The following is a 20,931-nucleotide window of genomic DNA, read 5'->3' on the forward strand; positions in this document are numbered from 1 at the left end:
CCCACAGCTCCCCTACCCTAAAACACATCAATCAAACGTCTCCCTCCGGACCCCCTCCCACTTCCCTCCTCCATACGCTGAGCTAGCCATCTACTCTCAGGAGAACCTATCAACTGACACATGCACACAAACATGCCGGTAGCCTAAGTGAAAAAAAAAAGGAAAAAAAAACCTTCACAAAGAACGGTTTAGCACATATGGAAATTCGTGACAAATTGGAATAATTGTTAACTAGCTTTCTAAAAACCTGCAGAAAGTATGATATATTTGTATCTACTGTCAAGTTCAAGCACTACTGAGAGCTGTGATAAACTATTCGTCAAACTGATTTATTCATGATTTGTTCTGGCAATACATTTAGCTCAGCTACTTTATAAAAAGGTAAGACAAAAATTAAATTCCTAATATCAGATGTTTGCATATTGTACATCAATCATACGACATGAATGTCAGATACTCTGTTGAGGACAAACGGAAACTCTTTATGTTTGTGTGGAGTCTGCTAGGTCTAGGACCTCCAATGCTTTAACAATATCACTGCAACCACACAAGCTTAAGCTTGTGTGGTTGCAGTGATAGCTTTCTTTTTTTTAAGGCTTCTTCTGAAATTTGCAGCCGTCCACTTAGGGTTTAAGGTCATACAAAACCAATTGTAAGATATTGAGACAGAGGTTTGCCATCGTAAAATGGTGGTAAAATCCTGCACAGGCTCTGGTTTTGCTCTTGGTGGCTCTAGCATATTATACACAGATGGAGGATTTTAACTCTAATCAGAGTTGCGTAGTTTAACATGCAGTACAACTGGACAAATGTTACAGTTGCATGATGCCAAAGACACATCAAACTGGTTTTTAAAGGTTAAACATTAAGCTTCTGGAATGCCCCCAACCTGAATCATGCAGAGAATTTATGAACCACGCTTAAAAGTTTGACAACTGGAGTGTTTGACCAAATGAAATGAACTCTAACCAAGGCCTCCAAGAAAAGTGTGCAAATATTTAACCGGAATTGTGCCAGATGTTTGTTGATGGCTTCAGCCAGTGCGTACCTAAAGCGCCCATTGCTAGAGGCATTTCAATAATTTCTCACTGCGGGTGTATATCACATATACAATATTTGGACTGTGTGAATTAGATTGCATGATTAATTATGTTCAAATGCATCATTAAAAACATAAAAATGAACATGAAATACATGGTCAAGGTAAGGACATGCGAACTTCTGTATGTAACTGCAACATTGAATTTTTAGTTTAGTTAATCAGATGCAAATTTATTTAACTATTGATCCTGGACAGTAATCACTGTTACTTTTGGTTTTCCACCCAGGTTTCTGCATGCTGTTTTACTGTTTAACCTTTTGGAAAATGTCCCAACAGTCTAAAAACGGCATTAAAGCGCTGCATGATATGCTGCTCTCCTAGGTAACTCTGTAGCCTTTTCACACAGCATTAACATCTTGACACCTTGTGGCCACAAATGCTTACTATACCCCAGAAACCGGCATGCTGGGAGTCAAACTGGGTCCTGTAAGAGGTGGGTAGAAGGGGGCTACTGGTCTTCCTCTATCAGCAGGTTTTTATGTTCTGGCAGCCTTAATTGAGATGGCATTAATCCCAGTTGTGGGTCCATATAGCCTCAAAGCAAAGCCAAATGCCCCAGTTATGCCACACATTTACTAGTGCCATAAAGGGCTGTTGTGAATAAAGCACAAGAAGAATCTGGCCAGAGAAGTAAGCAAGCTGACCTTATAAAACGTCCAGCTGCTGAGCTTTTGCGGACTGTTAGGTAGGCTGTTGATGTCTAACACTGACATGATTTAAGGCTAAATTAGTATTCATCACACTAGTCACAAGCCATTAATCTAATATCCCCGACATGAAATGATATGCAAATTGCAGTCTATTGTCATGCTGCACCACACGTCAGTCTCTGGAAATCACCACTGCCACATCACAAGCCAGCCACACTGAAAAGTGGCTCTACACATTGCTTACCCAACTGTACATTGGGCAAATCAGTCCCATAAGTGTGAAAAATAATCTTGTAAATCAGGCCAATGCAGATGACGCACTACTCTTACTTAACAGCAGGTAGGGAACTAAAATCTAGCCATTTTCAGCTTGGAAACCTAACCTATTTTCGAACAGACGTAACCATCACTCAGTCTAAAGATAGAGAGCCGCTGCGTAATGCCAACCTTTCCATGTATGTGCACTCAACTAAACTGAATTTATCTAGTTTTGTGACAAAATTCCAATCCACTGTTTTTCCTTTTTATTTGCCAAGTTGTCTGTTACTTCAACATTTTATATACACAGCACTGAAACATCCCTCCAGTGATTCATTGTTGAGTTTTGGGTGACATTCTTTCAAAAAAAATCCTTGGCGCAGCAACAGGGAAAGTCCGTGTCCACAGCAACCGTCGTTGCACTAGGCCTCTCGACCAAGTTTGACTCTTTGGAAACTAAATAAAGTGCTAAAGCGTGACGCAGTGATCATTCATCAATGAAATTCAGAGTGATCGATCATTGTTTTACATAAATTTCACTTGCTTTGCCATGATACAGTTAAAGAACACAAGAGAACAATTGTTCCTGTTGGTGAGCTTGGCTTTGAGGCCCAGTGCAGGGTGTCTGAGCTGAGTCAAGGAATATGCTCATGACAGATGTTGAGAGAGAGGGGCCACAGCAGAGGTCCAGGGAGAGCAATTACTACAAACGAAGCGGATGAGCTGTTAGTTGGTCTTTATTAGCCTCAGTGATCAGTTCAGAGGCCGTTAGTCTCCTGTGATCAGAAACAACCCAAGTTGGCTCAGAGTGTTGCCGTTTGTGCTGTAGGGGGGTTTTAGCTGTGTGGAGGCCTGTCAACAAATGATGACATGCAGATTGACGCCAAAGAACAATACGATCCTGGAGGGCAGCGGGAAAACGGGTAACTCATGTTCATGTTCATTGCTGTTATAGCCTCTGGAAATGTGCCAGTAGTTTAATTTGTGGATTGATTTGCACCTTAAGTAGACAAACAAAAGTATACATGAAATGATTTTCACTGTCACTACTGCAGCACTCAATATTATGCAGACAATGCCATCTATTGTAACAGCACTACATGTATTCCCAGCTACATTTCGATTCACTTTCTTTGTTTTATGGGCGCCATTATGAGACTGCTATTGGAAAAGCTCTCTCTGACCACACACACTCTGTATTCATAAAACTGAAGAACGAGCTCTGGGTTTGTAACTATGGACATGTAAAATGCTGCCTTCATGGCAGCACATGTCTCTCGAAAAGCATTAAAAAAATACCTCACACACACATCAGTGGTATACTTTTACACACGTACAAGACAGCAATGTAATAAATACAGTCGGGTGGTAATAGATAGTAGTTTTTGCACTTTTTGCTGACCACAGTTTCTATGGCATCTTTGTCTTATTAGACATTCAATACTTTCAAAGATCAAGATGAAATGTGAGCTCAGCCTTCTAGGAAAAAAATTTGCTACAGACCTTTAGAGCATATACAGTAAGATAAGAACATGACTAGAGGAGATATATGACTTAAAGCAGGTTTTAAGCAGCTACCAGCTACAGTTTATTTAGTAGGAGAGTTTCTCTTGAAGTGCTGACTCAATCTCAGTCGTGTTTTTATATACCATGCACTGGAAATGGTCCTATGCATCTATCTTGTGTTTCAATAAAATATATGTTGCTTGTGGTAAATACCGTGGCATATGATTGATTAAAAAAAATACAATGGCATTAAAGTCATAACTTTAATGCCAAATTCTACGGCTGACGGCTGATAAGATGATGCGGGCTAGCCCCATGGCTGGTTTATGAATGTAACTCATGTAACTGTTTACATCTGTCGCTGCCATGATTTTTAATGACTTATCACATGAACAAGCTTATTTGTGTGTGATTTTAATTTAATTTCTTATTTAATGGAAACACTGCATTTGTGAAATTGTGTTTTTTCGACATTATGGACAAAGACATTATTGTCCTCATTTACAATGGAAATGAAGCTAATGATGCTATTTTTATCACACATGCTTTGTTACCAAGAAATTTACAGAAGTACTCCTCAAATGTTCTTATGCCAACCACTGGTTAATCTCATGCTACATACAGAAGCCAAGTTTGCATTTATCAAAATTCAGTCATCTCTGCACGCCGTATGATTGAAGGAGGTCCAACAAGACGTCTGCTCAACCCATTTTCTGATTAATTCAGCCAATAATTATTTGACCTTTCAGATGTACTATTAGACTGTGAACAGAACATTGCTTATAGGACTTTGGAAAAAAAAAAAGATACTGACAACACTATCAAAACCAACTTCATCTCTCTTATGCATTGCATTCTAAACCTTCCACATACTATACAAATCACAGGTGACGCATACTTCACAGATTTTCACCAACTCATTGGCTGATTCATCCAGAACATGTGTAAGATATTGGTCAGGTGACCACGTGGTTTGTTTCTTAATAGGAAGCCAGTTCCCAATTATTCTAAAATCCTACTATAATGCAGAATCTGTTTTTCTGTGTTTTCTGTGATGTCATTCGCTGAAGGAGGGCTTTGGGACATTTTCTTTGCACACTTCTTTCCGACCAGAGTTGCGTCCTATGAAAAATTAAATGTCTGTGTTGCTCCTCCTTATTTTGGACAACTGAGCAACTTCCCTGCTAATGTTTTCCTCCCACCACAAGTCGTCAGATGTTATATTATCAGCTATGTGAAGCCTCCCTCCAAAACAAAGGGCACCTAATAAATAACTTAAGGGTGAGGATTCAAAACAGTTCTCCTGTGCCTTATCTCACTTCATTTTTTCACAGTCCCTTAAGCCCCCCCACCCCCATCTGTCCTGCACTTCAAACGCATCCGAATGCTCAGAGATACTTCTCCAGTTCTATCCTAGGGGATTCATGTTAAGGTGGAGAAAGAATGGAGGTAGAGATGTGAGACGGGTACTGGGCTGGAAAGCAAAGGGGAATATGAAGGAGCCAGGAGCTTTGAGCGTCAGAATGTGCCGAAAGCAACATGGCCATCGCTTTTTTTTCCTTTTCTTCTTCCCATCTCGGCTTCTCGTAAACTCAAACAACAGGAAACATTTGGTGGAAAAAAAAGGGAAGAAGAGTAAAGGTTGAGGATCAGGTGTCATAATCTGTCTCAGGGCTGAACACGCTGTGAAATTAAAACAAATCCAAGCCTTGTCCATTCTCAGCTCAGTACTGGAAGGATTCATGTCTTTATGTCTATAAAGGTGTAAACAGAGAGGAGTACCATCGACACAAATGTTTATGAACGGAAGATGAAAGTTTTTAAGTCGCATCAGTCAAACAAACAACCACATTTGATAAATTGATTTGATAACAAATTGATATACAATAAAAGTAATCGACACGATAGTGACGCTGATAATCTCGATGGAAAGACGTGAGGTAGAACTTGACAAATATGAAACAATCTGCATTTTAATTGATCATACAAAGCTTTGAACTTTAACTAAGCAAAGACACAAAGGCTAACAATATTTAGACTACATCCAACACTAAAACATTAAATGCAAGCACTCACACCGATACAAATGACTTGTGTGTGAAATTTGTTTGGTAACACAGAGGTTCTGAATCTGACGTCAATAAAATTGAGCTATGAAAACTAAATGTATAATTTTGATACATAGACATTTCAGTGGCATTAGGCATGGGATTCATACATGTAGAATAAGAATGTATTATTTATTTTTAATATTTGTTTTATAAAGAGAAAGTAAAAGCAACTGCTGCTCCTGTTAAAAGTGAACACCAGGTTGAGTATTGGTTATTTAGATTTTCACAGAAAAACTAATGCAAAAACATGAAACACCGAGTTACACTGTACTCCAGAGAAAAACTCAGCACTTTCTCCAGCATCTCATTAAAGACATTTCATGGAAATAATATGAGGGAAAACTGTAGCAGTTTCAAAAACAATAACTCTTAAAAACTCTTGGTTTTACCCGAGACCTGTGAATGACCCCTGCCAACTGGGATAAACCCACATTTTCATGCTATGCAGTTTTAATAGTTTTTAATAAAATGTAGGCAAATTTCGTTTGAGCCCAGGATTAAAAATTATGAAATACGACTGCAAAAGAAAAAGAAAAAAACTTACTCCAGCACATAAATCATTCGTCCTCGTGTTTATTTGCTATTACCAGGCAGCATACGTGTGTGTAACATGTTCTCTGTTTTTCTTATCAAAGTCCTGCCACACTGCTGTGACTTTAACTCGGTATGGAGCCCATTCCTCCTTAAGACTGCTGCTGCAACTGCAAAGCGAAGGTTATTGCTCAGCATCCTCATGTTCTGATGACAGCACAGTGTGTCGGAGTTGGTGAAGTCAGGTGGATTTAATCTGCTTTACAGCACGGCTATTAAAATAATTGGAGGAATTAAATTGTTTGAAGACCTTTTCGCACATAGGCTGAATCTTGGTTGGTGAAATGAAAAACACCCTTGCGAAGCTGGCTCTGCTTTTTGGCTTGGATAATTTGCACGTGTCAAACAGAGACGGGCCATGTCGGCGTGTGAGAATACACGCAGAAAGCAGGCATATCTGATAGTCATACCAGTTCCAGTACGTGCCAGCTCAGGACAACATCAATGCTAAATCTTTTCTACGTGTAGCTCTGAAACACAATGAAGGTCTATCTAGGCTTGTCTTGGCACGTGAAGTCTGAAATTTGATGTCTGCTGGTATTAATAAGTATTTTAGATGGGACTCCACTTCACTTCATCCATGCTGTGCTGCTGGTATTGCTTTCATCCTACCGGCTTAAAAAACAGAGAAAACAAGCCGGTCGTTCAAAGGACTGACTCTTTAAAAAAAAAAAAAAAGAGGGGGGGTGGGAGGGGGTTGAGTGAACCGGGATGAATTTAACAAGCAGAGGTCTTCCAGATTTAAAAGAACTGAGAAAAAAAATTTATGGAGGCACATTTGGACAAGGGCCACATCGAACAGCTTGGCCAGCTGAGCAACATCACAGCGGGATGCCTAATAAGCCTAGCACAATTTTTCACCCCATATTTTATCAATAAAAAAGCAGTTTAAACAGCCTCCAGTCCTGAACCACAGCCGCTGCACTGCCTGCCATCTGGAGCCCTCTTTCATTTTATAATCCAACTGTCATTAAAATGCTTTTTGGCAGTTTACAGCTCGTTCCCCATGTGCAGATGTGGAAGCGATCTTCAGACAGGGGCCTTCTGATCAAAGTGTTTGCTGTTGTCAGGCAGAACACTTAGCACCCTTAGGCTACCTCTCCGGTTCTGTCAGGACGTCACGTCTGCTTTTATTTATTTGTTCGTTTATTTACTCAGCAATGAATTGATCAGGTGGAGGCCTGTGCTAGAGATCCACCATCCGGGATGAGACTGCAAAAAAAAATCTTGGGCGGTGGAAATTCGATGGACCCGGAGGAGCCATCAAGGAATCACAAGACCCTGGATGGCATGTGCTGTACAGTCAGCAGATTAAAGAAGAAGAGGTGGGCATCAAGCTGACACATCAATGGCTAAAGACGATGAAGACTCAATAACCATGGCAGCACAGGAACAAGCACTCAGCACAAGGCCAATAAAGGCTGGGGTTTACAACACTGGGCAGGACCTAAGATGACGACACCAAACACTTTAACTGGAAGAGTGTACAGGAAGATCAGTGCTATGAATGTGTTGATCCCATATGTGAGAGGCACCACTAAGAACCACAAATAGGTGAGAAAGATAGGAGTAAGACCCGGGGTGACATCAATCTGGAGTGGTAAATACATGATAGCTAACCAACTGGACATTGTGGGGTTGGACAAAGCAGAAAAGAGGTAATTAGTGATAGACAAAGCGATACCAAGCGACATCAAAATCAAGAAAAAAAAAAAAGAGGGCTGAAGGATGTCACGTTCTTTAAAAGGAACTAGAGAAGCACTTTGAGCTGCGACTCCAAACCAGTGGAGTGGTTTTGGTAGATTACAGGAACCACCTCTGGGATCCTGTTGCCAGAACAATGCAGTGCTTGGAAAAATCACCACAATCTTAATCTCCCTGGTATCATAGCCAATCTTGAAGTGGAACTATCCAAGTACATAGGGTAAGATTTATATCATCATCTAGACCAGTGTTTCTCAACCCAGGTCCTCACCACCCCCCTGTCCTGCATGTTTTAGGTATTTCCCTTTTGTCACACACCTGAATTGTATCTGGGGTGATTAACATGCTTCTTGTAGCACTTGATGGTCAAGCAATCATTTGAATCAGCAGTTCTGGAATTGAGGCACTTCTAAAACATGCAGAGCAGGGGGGCGGTGAGGACCAGGGTTGAGAAACGCTGATCTAGACAATGGGACTTAAATGATGGCTGCTTAAAATGAAACCAAAAAGAAATACTGGCATGAAGAAACAATTGCAACGGAAAAATTCTGTATTGAAAGTAAAACAAAAATTGAAAACAACCAAGTTTTCACACTGACAATGTTTTGCTGATGGAGTTTTGGAAACACTTTATTTGAAGGGATGTGTATAAGACTGACATGACACTGTCATAACCATGACATAACACCTGTCATGAACATAAAGAAGTCTGTATGAATGTCTATGACAGTTGTCATGACGTGTCATTCAGTAAATAATGACACTTTTAATGCAAAGTGGCTCTAAAAGTTGCATTGAAAGTCCATTAAAAATGCCAACTTTGCATGATTCTGTAAATTATGATAATTTAACGCAAAGTTGTCATTTTTAATGGACTTTCAATGCAACTTTTAGAGCCACTTTGCATTAAAAGTGTCATTATTTACTGAATGACACGTCATGACAACTGTCATAAACATTCATAAAGACTTCTTTATGTTCATGACAGGTGTCATGTCATGTCAATGACAGTGTCATGCCAGTCTTATGCACACCCCTTCAAATAAAGTGTTACCAGAGTTTTTTTTAGTACTGCTGCGTTTCAGTCTCAGTTCTCATCACTGTTTCGGCATCTGCTGGCGTGACGGAGGGGCGGGGCCTCCGAGCTGCTCATCATTAGCTGACCGAGTCACCAAAGGTTCAACGATTCAGTCTGGTGGAATAGCAAGGACAGATAACGAGGATATTTACCTGAGGTTGAGACGGTACACCTGGACTTGAAGCAGCCATTGCAGAATTTTTTTTTTTAGCTGTAGAAAGACGGCAGCGTGGTCAACACATGTGATGTGTCGGCCTCTATAATGTATGCGCCTCTGAAGCCCCGCCCCTCGCCAAATCAATGAGAATTGAAACTGAAAAACAAAAGCACTGAAAAAAAAAAAAAAATCCCCAGCCTCATTAAATAGACAGTGTGAAAACTTGATTGAGAGGAACTATGCAACACAAAAATATTTTTTTAAAGCACATTCAAAAGTTACGGCAGTAACTCTTATTAATTGCATCGCCTCCCTATTGCGAGACACCGTCTCTGCATGCTTGAGTTGATGCTGTCCAGTGACCCACTGCCTCCTGACTGATGTGGCGTGGGGCACATGGCGTTAATACTCTGACTGGGTGTTGATTGAAGCTCCCCTACAGCCAGTGACGCATGTTGCCTTTGCTTGGCAGCCGTCCCGGTGTAAGAACTGGGTCCATATTCCGCCTGTCTGCGCCATGTGTTCGCTCTCCTCAAAGCACAGCGGCTGGTGCCACTCAACCACTAAGCTCTCCTCCTTCCTACCCCCCCTCCCTTGCTCACCATTATTCCCACCCACTGGCATCTCTGTGGGCACCCCAGTCCTAGCAGGTCTGCACTAATGAAGTCAAATTAATTTAATGGATGCCCATGCTGCCTGCATCTGAGGTGCTTGGCAGGGGGACAGCTTTGACGCCAATCTCGGTTTCAGGCTCCAAACCTCATACATATCCAAGAGCCGGTATTCCTATGCTGTGTGTCACGATGAAACTGACAAGCATATCATCCGTGGTTGCGGCACCGTGCCTCGGTCGATTCAGAAACGGTCTTCGGCGCTCATAGGAATTACGACCAGAATGTTCCACAGTTCACTTGTTAGAGAGGCCAGGTGTTCTCAGCTAATTAAAGTTGAAACCGAGGGAGGAAGGCGAAAATAAGTGGCAAATGAACATGAGCGACAGCCATCATTAACATTTACCACCTTCTGCTTCTAACCTTAAAAATCCCTGTTAATTTTAATGGGGTATACAATAATTATTTTTTTTTCTCCAGTAATCCCCGAAGCCCTTGTGACCCCCCCCTCCGCCCCAAGCTGGTGCAGATCAAAGCAGGCTGGCTTTTCGCATCAGGGACTGCCATGGCTGGGCTTTCTAGCTTAATTGAAGGCAGCTGGACTCTGTATGTGTTTGGGCCAGAGCTCGGTGTACTCTCCAGGGTTCTCAGCTTTCCTCTTCCCATACACATTTGCCCACAAAAAAAATTTCCTCCAGAGCCCATGTGAAGATCGGCGGGGATTTGAGGCCTGACAGTCGCCAGCACATCCACAGGCATTCGAGTATTTAGACTGACTCGGAGACCCTCAAGTGGTTAGAAAAGAAAAATGGTCGCAGTGGGTGGGAGAGAGGCTCGTTGCTTACTTCCTTGATTGTCAATCCTCACCGTTCGGTGGGCAGTGGATACTCTTTCCCCTTAAAGATGCAAAGTTGTTTCACTTGGCGTTAGAAATAAATATTTGGCCTCTTCAGACAAAATACAGGGATTCAAGAAAAAAAAAAAAAACAACAACTAGGGCCTGCGCCTTTATGGTAAATGTAAAATGGATGATGATATTTTTAAACTTGGCAAATGAGCTAGTCTGCTGACAGATCTCTTTTACACAAACGTTTATTGAGTTTCCTGAACCATTTTTTTTTTTTGACCAAAGAGGAAGCAGCACTTCTTCAGGGGGAAAATGATCCATGGCGGCACAGGTTCCAAAAACCACCAGGAGGATTCTATATTTGTCCCGATTGCATATGCCATTTGCTGCTGCGGAGGGAAAAGCAAGTCTTTTAGCATTAAGAAGTTTTCGGCGGACGAGCCAAGGCAGGGACAGACATTGAGTTTTAGTGTGCCAACTCCAAATGCATAAAAAGTCTGTCTTGAATTTCCATCCAGAAGAAATGTGTAAGTAATTACAGTCCAGCCATGTTTATTGAATAAAAACTCACTTAGGCATTGTGTTTATGCACGATCAGAAACGCTCAAATCGTACATCTACACACACAAAAACATTTGTGGCTTTTTATATTTCCACAGAACATCTGCACTCAATATGGAATCAATTTTGCTTTTATTACTCATGTGGAAAAATGTATATAAGTCCTGGATTGTTATTCAAACACAGGCCCTTTTGGAAAAAGCCAGAATGTTGTACCATGCAGGTTTTTAGCGGAGTGGACAGGCATGTAGCTGGGAGCCAGTCCGTTTAACTGCGTGCTAAACAAGTCGTCGGATTCCCGTTTTGACTTCGAGAAAATATCCGCCCAGACCGTTACACCGCCATCATCTGCCTGAACCGTGTGTACACAGCAGGATGGATCACACCTTCATATTGTTTAGGGCAAAATATGACCTTATCTTCTGAATATTGCAGCTGAAATCAAGTCTCAAACCATGCAATGTATTCTAATTTTCAAATGTCCAACTCTAGAGAGCCTGTGTGAGTTGTAGATGAAAAAGTGCCACAATGGTTGTTAAAAATTGATTACTTCAGCTAATGTTGCCTTTGTAACTCCTCAAACAAGTTTTTCCTTCCCCTTATAGCCTCTTACAGCCATTTGGTGTAAGAGGCTATGAAAATCCCTGTAGATCATCAGTTTATGAAATACTCACACCCACCTGTCCGGCACAAACAACCATGTCAGGTTCAAAGTTTCTTCAGTTCCATCCAATTCCCTTTACTAATGCTAGTTTTAAACTACAGAAAGTTATCTTAACCACATCTAGTATTGCTGACTTGAAACCGACTCAGTCACTATTAATGATAATCAACTGAACAGAGATGCATAATAAAGTGAACAATGAGTGAAAATGTGGCCCCTTTCAGCTTTCAGTGTTTCCTCCTTAGCAGTTTGGTTCCTGTTATTTGACGAGATGATGGATTTTTATCATTGCATCTAAATGTGTGATAATATGCATTTTAAACCTAAATAACATGGTGCAGACTGTAATAATAATATTATTAATTATACGGATAGATAGTGTAGAAATTTAGACATGAACAAATCTGATGTGTAAATATTTATAGCATGAACAATTCTGAAATGAAATGCACAATGTATACACTGGATGAGTCAACTGTGGGTAGGATTTAATTAGCATTGGTTTCTTCTTTCTTTTCGATTTGAATGTGAAAGCTTTCTTTCTAAGTTTCTTATTAATATTTTTAATTTCCCAATTTTTTTACATGTTCAAAATAAAGATTTCAATTTCAATTTCACACAAACTCCAAAAAAACGCGAAGTAATTATGCATTTTTTTCCCCCTACACTTCAAAAACAGTAGTGCACAGATACATAACCAGTTAGATAAAACGTGGCACAGACATGGTGTAAAACCGCCCAGTTTGTCTTGTTTGATACGGCGTACCATGATTTCTCTATTGCCGTATCATTGAACTAAAGAGATCTCTAGCAGAAAATTGTTCAATCGAGCGTCTCAGCCAGCCGTTGCTGAAGACTTGTATTACAGAAGCGGGGCTTTCAGGTGGGAGAAATACAGTGTTTGAAGAAAACCAACCTCTAAAAATGGATCTAGCCGGGGTACAAAAAAAAAGGAAAAAAACCCACACACCAAAACCTGGTGTTCATCCAGGTGACAATAACTCCCTCAATAGCAATCATCGAAAGCAGTTAAACATGGCTGAGTGGCGACGGGATTGTTCTCAAAAAGTTTTTAAGAGAACTGGCGATTTGGAAGAAAGTGTGGCAAAGTCTTTGTCAGGATCTCTCTAGAACAAAAGGCAGTTCTGATAGCACTCTCTGCCCCCACAAACAGCTTCATGGAGCAATGGCGGCGGTAAGTGAAAGAAGATTACAGTGTTGATGTCGTGTTGTGTTTTCACACCTCCTTTGTTCCTGAGCGGGGAGGGTACTTTTGCTTCCGCAAGCCTTCCATCTTTATTTGCGACGCCGGCATCAAGGCTAACCTTTAAGAGGGAATCTGGACCAGGGTATGGGATGCCACATCAATGACGCCGCAGCCACGCTGACTGTCCCTGCATTAGCGGATGACATGCATCGCTACTGACAGGCTGTCTTTGCTGATGTCAGTCGGCTCTGTCTGCTGGCGAGCCCCGCAGAAGCTCAAAGAGTCTTTCTCTGTCATCACGCCTCTTCCTCCCAACATGCACTGGGATTGGTCTCCACCTCCGAGCGTGGCAGCAGACTCACTTGCCTCCCAGCTTGACGACAAACACGTACACACGCATATGCGCATCACACGCTGCATTGACTATGGGTGCCTTTTCTCACAACGGAGGCAAATGTGCTCCCTCGCCACGACATGCTCATACGTTCAAGTTTAATTTAAGTAACACACTGTTAAAATGTATAAATTTTGTGTTTAAAAACTCAAACTTTAATGCATACTAGTGGAATTTCACATTACGATTGCGAAGTGGAATGAAAATGGTAAATGGCTTTTGGAACGTGAAAGGCCAAGAAACACAACAGGAACATTTAACACAGGATGAGATTATTAAACAATATCCTGGCTTTGAGGATTTCAGGGAACGATGTTCAATCCATCATCTGAAAAAGAAAAGAATACGGTGCGACTCTAAACCTACCAGGGTCAGCTTTTATAACAGACAGGCTGGGCAATGAGAGGACTGATCAAAGAAGGAGCCAAGATGCAGAGATCCACAACTAAAGGACGGGAAATCTCCACAAATTTGGCCTTTATGGAAGACTAAAAAGAAAGAAAGTTACTGTTGAAAGAAAGCAATAAAACATTAAGCTTACGTTTTTTTTCTTCAAACCATTGAAGGGACAGACTCACAAGATCGTTCTTTGGTCAGTTGGAAGATTTTAGCCCTTTATTCAAAAGGCTAAGCCGGCAAATTAGCCTGTAGATCCACCCTCACTATAAAAATTATGGTGTCAACATCATGCAGTGGGGATGCTCTTCTTAAGCAAAGCTGCATCTAAAAGACTGAAATGTAGCATCACCATCCAGCAGGAGAACATCCCTAAATGTACGGCCAAAGGTACAGAGAAATGGGTTCAAAGTTCAGGCCTTTGGGCAACTGAGAATCTGTGGCAAGACATATCCTTTCCCCACAATCTGAGTTTGAGACATCCTCCAAAAGACTTGCAGCTGCAATTACAGCACAAAGTGTTGACTCACTGGGGGTTGAATAAAACTGCATGCCACATGCTCAGATTCTTATTTGTAAAAGATGTTGAAAATGCTCTATTTTCACCACTTCTTCATCATAAGCTACTTTGTGTCCAACACTTAAAATCCTATAGGAATACGGTGAAGTCTGTGGTTTTAACATGGCGAAATATGAAACAGTTCCACTTTTAATTAGGCACAACAAAAGACATTACAGCCTCCACTGTGAAGTGAATAAATGGAGGGAGTGTCATATGACCACCTAGTGATGATGGGTTATTTCTGACAGAAAATCTACTAGCTACTCTTATTTTCTTTACTCGAAACGTTTGCATCTAAACGTTGCCAAAATTCAGGGGAAATCTTGTTGGGTTCTATGACGCTTTGTCTTTTCCAGGAAAAGATGTAACCGAGCAGGAGCAAAAAGCCAGAGAAAGGGAAAGAGGGGAAAAAGAAGAAGAAGAAAAAAAGAAGACAAGAGCAGAAAAATGACATCTCCATATTAAGGCCTGTGTTGCCAATGTCAGTTCTAATTTCACAGCGCCTGTGGGGAGCTGAATGCAACCAGTCAGCTCTGGTCTCATCTCGTTCCTCCTCCATTTTGAATCAGGGCAGATGAATCCCAAGCTGGGGGGGAGTGGGAAGGAATATTACTGGCAAATTGGTTTTAGATTAAAGAAGGTGGCAAGGCATTCTGCTTTCTCAGCTCTTTCCCAGGTGCACTTAATCTAATTTCATTAAAGAGATGAGGACGGATGATCACTTGTGTCGAAACATTAAGAAGATCCCTTTTCAACGTCGGTAAAAAAAAAAAAAAGAAATGTTAAGGTTGTCAGTGGCCTGGTGGGTGGTCTGTTTATTATAGAATATGATGACTCTGGGAGGCCTGGCTGGATGCAACCCAGCAGCAGAGGTTATGGATGAGTGTGTAGGAGGAAATAAATTAATGTCGTACATAAATTGATGTCCACTCTTAAGTGTTTGAAGTTGGCAACCGAGGAGAGGTAAGAAATTCTGGCCTTAAAAGTTAGTAGGCAGCAGAGTTGGGCAGTGACTAGTTAGTTACATTTCCTGGTAGGCTTTAAAAAAACCTACTGTATGTTCTAGCAACATGTCGCCTGAAATGTGCATAAATCCATGGTTAGTTTATTAAAATGTATTCAAATATATATTTCTGCTGGAGCTATTGATAGCATGTTTGATCTCTGTTTTGACTTGTTGATAATATGCCTGGTAGCAAATTATTGTTTGAAAGCAGTTCCAACCAATCAGATGGAGACAAAACTTCCATAAAAAGTCAACCATCATCATACATTTTGTGTTTTTGCTTTAAACATGAAAACATTTAGTAGTTGGTGTTTCAGCACCTCTCTGTTCAGCTTCAGAAAAGAAGCTGCAGCTGTCTTGAGTAACTTTTTCAAAAATAAAAAACTTTCAGGTGCATTTTTACAATGTATGCTTTTTACTTTTACTAGAGAACATTTACTATGAAATATCTCTAATGCTGCTCGAGTAAACTTTATGAATATCCTAGCCAATGTGAGTGACTTCACTGAATGAAGAACAAGCTTGTATTGGCCAAACGTTCACACCACACACACACCTGCTGTTTTTGCTAAAATTGTATACTTTTTATATTGAAATAATATATAAATTTTAACAAAAAAAAGCAGATGGAGGATGAATAATGTGAAAAACTTACTGTAACGCTTATTTTTGCATCTTAACATCTCTGTTTTTCACCACAACCGATGGTGTAAATAATGTAACCTGGACGAAGATACAGAGGAAGAGGAGGAATTAACATGTCGATCTGAGGCAGGGAGCGGCCCGGATAAACGACTAGATCAAAGCTATAAAAGAAGCACAGACAGAATGAGATGCTCTCAGAGACAGACAAATTCTGCTGAGAGGCTGCTCAGCAAATGGGACCAAATGGAATTAGCCAACCCGGGTGTTCTGTGCCACGGCGATGGCGCTTCTGCAGTTTTATACACAGACAGACATCAAATGTAATATCGGCACAGCGGAGATAACTCAGAAGACACCGGAGAAGCCGGGTCAAGACAGACAAGTGGACATAATGAAGATAGGATGACTCTGAAAGAATGTCATCCTATCGCCATTACTGACAGGAGATAAATCTCACTCCGGTTAGCCGACTCTCAAATAACAGGGAATGATAGTTTTGATTTCAAACGGGCAGAGATCAAAACGTTTGGCGGATTCTTGCTCTACAAGAGGCATGAAGAAGATCTCCAAAGCTGTAGTTGGAATAACACATTTAACAAAATCGACTGTTGATAGGTTCTGTTTTACTCTGTTGGTGTAAAACAGAAAAATGTCCAAAACAGACACTGAGCCGTTTGCAGGTATTTACCTCATTCAGCTGAACATTCACATGACAGCAAACTGCTGGAAAATAGTATATTGTCTTTATACGTAAAAGACAAATGGTAATAAATAACTAAATGCATAACGGTACCTTTAGAAATGTATGTCTGACTCAGTACAACCTTTAAAAAAAATCTCACCTTTTGGAGCTAATGTTAGCATGCCTCTGCTTTGTCCCTATCAACCTGTCCTTCAACATGACAGACTAAAAGCTTTGAATCATAGGTCGAGTAAGTAATGAGTGGGAAGGTTAAGTCTTTTCTCGTGTTCTGGTCTTGGGGCAAACCGAATAGTCTTGGCACATATTGCACATATGCATCGTTTTGGAGACAAGATCACAGATATCGAGTCACGTCGGGAGAACTGGCGGAAACCTGACAAACTCCAGAGAACTGACGTCTAATACGTGCCTGATTCGCATCGCTGTGAGTTTTGTCAAGTGTCGCGCTGATATTTGGAAGCTTCTCCACACGCAGCCACCCGAACTGACTTTACTGTAGCAAACACGAGACTGTTATTCAAATACAGCGTAACTGATTGCACCCCTGAGCCGCACCTGGAAGCCAAATTCTAATGAAGTTAATCTGTGAAATCCTGACAATGTGGGTGTTCAGGTGGCTGCTAATCTGATATGAAAGGAGTCTTTTCTTTTTCACTGGATAGATGGGGAAGAGCTGGCACCTGCTCCAGCAAAAGGTTGCAGAAAATTATCGCTGTCAAGCTATCTTCAGTGCAGGCAATTACAAATGACAGTGTTTGTCTTCCTCCTTATGAAACCCAATTTCTTTCATAGCTTTTTTTTTTTTTTCTTACCTGAATTTGATGATGGCTTGTCAAATTATCTTTTGCTCGTCTTTGTCCGCTCAGTAATTTGATATGGTTGTTTCACAGTTCTCATCACCTTGATTAGTGGAAGGTGCGTTTGGGAGGAATAAAAAGGTCATCGCTGCTTTGGTTGTTATCTAGATTTTAATTCCGGTCAGTGGTTTGGTGTGAAGGTTCTTCCGTCTTTTTCATGTTAAAATTTGACACTTTATCAGACTTTAATTTATAGACCCGGAGGTCATTTTCTTATGACGAAAAGTCTACCCAAGATCACCAGGAAAAAAAATAAAAAATAAAAAACAGCAGAAAGACTGCTAGATGGATGAATGAAAGAATGGATGGATGGAAAAAGGTTTACAAAGTGAGATGGGAAAAGTTCTTGAATTTAAAGTTTATTTTTCCATGTGGTTTTTTTCCCCTGTATTTTCTGAACATGTATAATAAAGAATAATAATAAATAAATAAAAAAGTTGCTTTATGTGGCACATTAAACTAATGCAATAATATTTGTAAAGTAAACATAAAAGTATTGATGGACGTCAAATTTTTTTAACAAATTAGATCTGAAAAGTGATTTATTTCTTCTGAATTCAGTCTCCCACTTTGCAGAACAACCTTTAGCTGGAACTTTAAAGACTAAAATAGTTTCATAAAACAACTAAACCTTGCTGAGTTTTCATCTATCACTCTTCAATTTATTCAGGTCTTGCCACAGTTTCCCAGTTAGATTTAGGTGTTAGCTCTGATTGGGCCATTCCATCACATGAATAATGGTGGATTTAAACAATTCTAGTGCAGGTCTGGGTTTATGTTTTGGGTCGTTCTCTAAAAGGTGTTCTTAAATTGGCTACTCTGCCGAAGAAAACGCGTGATGCTGTTTCAACCATGTTTGACATGTGGCAGACTGTGTTGACGTTGAGGTGCGGTGCTAGTTTCCTACAACACACTGAAAGCAGATGAAAATAAACAGCATTTGGTTTCAGCTGACCAGACCACCTTCCTTCTGTGTCCCCAGCACGGCTTGTGGCAAACTGAAAGCAGGACTTCCTGTGGCTGTTTTCAGAAAATGACTTTTTTCTAGGCTTCCAGTTTGCGGCGACAGACTGAAAAGTGTTCTGTGAAATATTCAAAGCTTGAGCTGTTGTTTCTGAACCCAAACCTCCTTCAAGCATCTCAACAGCTGTCTCCCTGACGTGTTATGTTGTGTTGATTGGTTTTCATGGTTCTGTTTGTTCGCTGATGTTCTTAAGACTTCTGACACCTTGACAGAACAGCAGAACAGCATTTGGACTAAACTGCATACAGAGCGACTGGATCTACAAATCAGGTCACTTCAGAAGACAATTTATTTTGCTTTATTTAGGGGCATCAGAGTAAATGGGTTTGAATGCAAATGTATGTTAAACTTTTTAGTTTTTTATTGCAAAAGTTGACCTTTGCTTCACCATTGTGCACTTCTGTTTTGGTCTATCACATAAAGTCCCAATAAAATACACTAAAATTTGGAACTGTAACGTGACAAAATGTGGAAAAACTCCAAGTTATATGGCAAGAGTGGAGAGTGTAGCGATAAAGACATAAGTTGGCTAAAAACCTGGCCTTGAAGTAACCCTCAACGACATTTAATCAAACTCTAAATATGGAAAAAAATGTTTGGACTGTTTACCAGAAACACACAGGGATAAAAAAAAAAAAAGAAAAAACCCTGAGATTCGTTAAAACTTCTTGAACGTAGCTTGTTTTTCAACTGCAGAATCAAACTTTAATTGACACAGTGTTAAGATGTGTGTCAGAAGGTACCTGAACAGAAGAGAAAACAAAACCTTGTACCAGAAACACTGAGTTTCCTATCCAGTTTTACCCTCCACGCTGCTGCCGAGGAGCGGCATGGAAACTGACAAGCTAGTTGCATTTTTTTGTTGTTGTTTTTTTTTGACGTGTCAACTAGCGGGCGTCTTCCGCTCCTTCTCGCTTCAGTAAAGAGATAAAAGCCTATTGACTTGCCAGGCAACAGTTAATGCAAATTGCGTTTGCTATCAATGTATTATTTATAAGGAGAGTTGCAGACGTTTCCACAGAACCGAAAGCTATGCTTACAGAAGATTAGGCATGCTATCTTATTCATTTACCAGAGGGTAATTGCTAAACTGTGGAGGAATTAGGATGCGTGAGATTCCCCAAAGGTGTTTCATCTTGTAAACAGGTGGTTGCTATCAGCCAACCGCTTTTAAGTCGGCAACAAACACATTCACAAAGGTGAAACTGATATGGCACTGGTAGGGAATTATCAAATGGTTAACTTTAAGAAAAAAAAAAATAACTTTCCCTGTAGGAGAAAACTTTTTCTTTTTACAAACTCTGAAATGTGGAGCTGAAATAATAAACGCTTAACCTTGAGATAAGAAGCCTCTGTTAGGTGTTGGATGTTCACTGACAGACACATTTGTTGGTACCTCTGGTAAATGTGTGCAAAAAGCCTTAAATTAAATTAATTTTTATTTGCAGTGCTATAACTTCATACAGAAAAATACTGAAAAAAAAAATCAACCTTTACCTTGAGAGGATTTATTTAGTAGAGAAAAATGTTGAGAAATAGTTTTGCAGTTGTTGTTAAGTCCAGCACACTAAATACAGTGACAGGGATCTTTGAGGGTGTGGCATTGTCTCCACGGTTACTTAGATTGGCGTCTTCCTGAGCTTACTTATAAAGTATGTGAATGTTAATCTTCTTACCTGGGAAAAATTGTTTGCGACAAATCCGCTGACAGTCCTTACAATTGACAGCTGCTATCCACTGCTGTCTTCTTTTCTTATCAAAAGGTTTACAATAAAATAAAAAGCTTGGTTTGCATCCTTTACTGTTCAGTCAGCCGCACAGCAACCTATCACCATTTCACTGGAGTTCACATGCCCAAATGTTGTTAAAGAACCCACGAAGGCGAAGTGGTCTGCTCTCTGAAGAGCGTGACATCACATGTTAATGGTCAACACCGAGAGATTTCAGAGAAACGGGTTGTCTAAAAGTAACATCATCGTAGCGTCGACCGACTCTCCTGTGTGGTTACGGCCCGCCCAAGTTCCCACATCCCCACATGTGTTCCTGCCCATATTCAAGCCCATATAGTGAGGAACAATCTACCAATGGAGACACACCCACCTTGGCTAGAACCAAACATTAACCAGATAGAGTGAGACTTGACAACGGAGAGGGGGGCTTTAGTCTAATCTGGCGAAGCACTATGGAGATTTACATTTGTGATTGCTGGCATGCAGATGGAGCCCAGTGGTTGTCACGGAGACTTAGAAATCCCCAAAGACCAACTCTTTGCTGTGCTTCTCTAACAGTGAACTTTG

The 20,931-nt window shown here is 40.6% G+C and overlaps 1 protein-coding gene across 12 annotated transcripts in view; it reads right to left on the reverse strand.

Annotated features, from left to right (window-relative positions):
* fbrsl1 (fibrosin-like 1) overlaps window positions 1-20,931 on the reverse strand; it is a 358,314-nt gene that overhangs the window by 94,837 nt on the left and 242,546 nt on the right. The gene's annotated exons all lie outside the window — the stretch shown is intronic.

Source organism: Poecilia reticulata, chromosome 9 (genome assembly GCF_904066995.2).
Source record: "Poecilia reticulata chromosome 9, P_reticulata-male-v2, whole genome shotgun sequence".
Taxonomy (NCBI): Eukaryota; Metazoa; Chordata; class Actinopteri; order Cyprinodontiformes; family Poeciliidae; genus Poecilia; species Poecilia reticulata.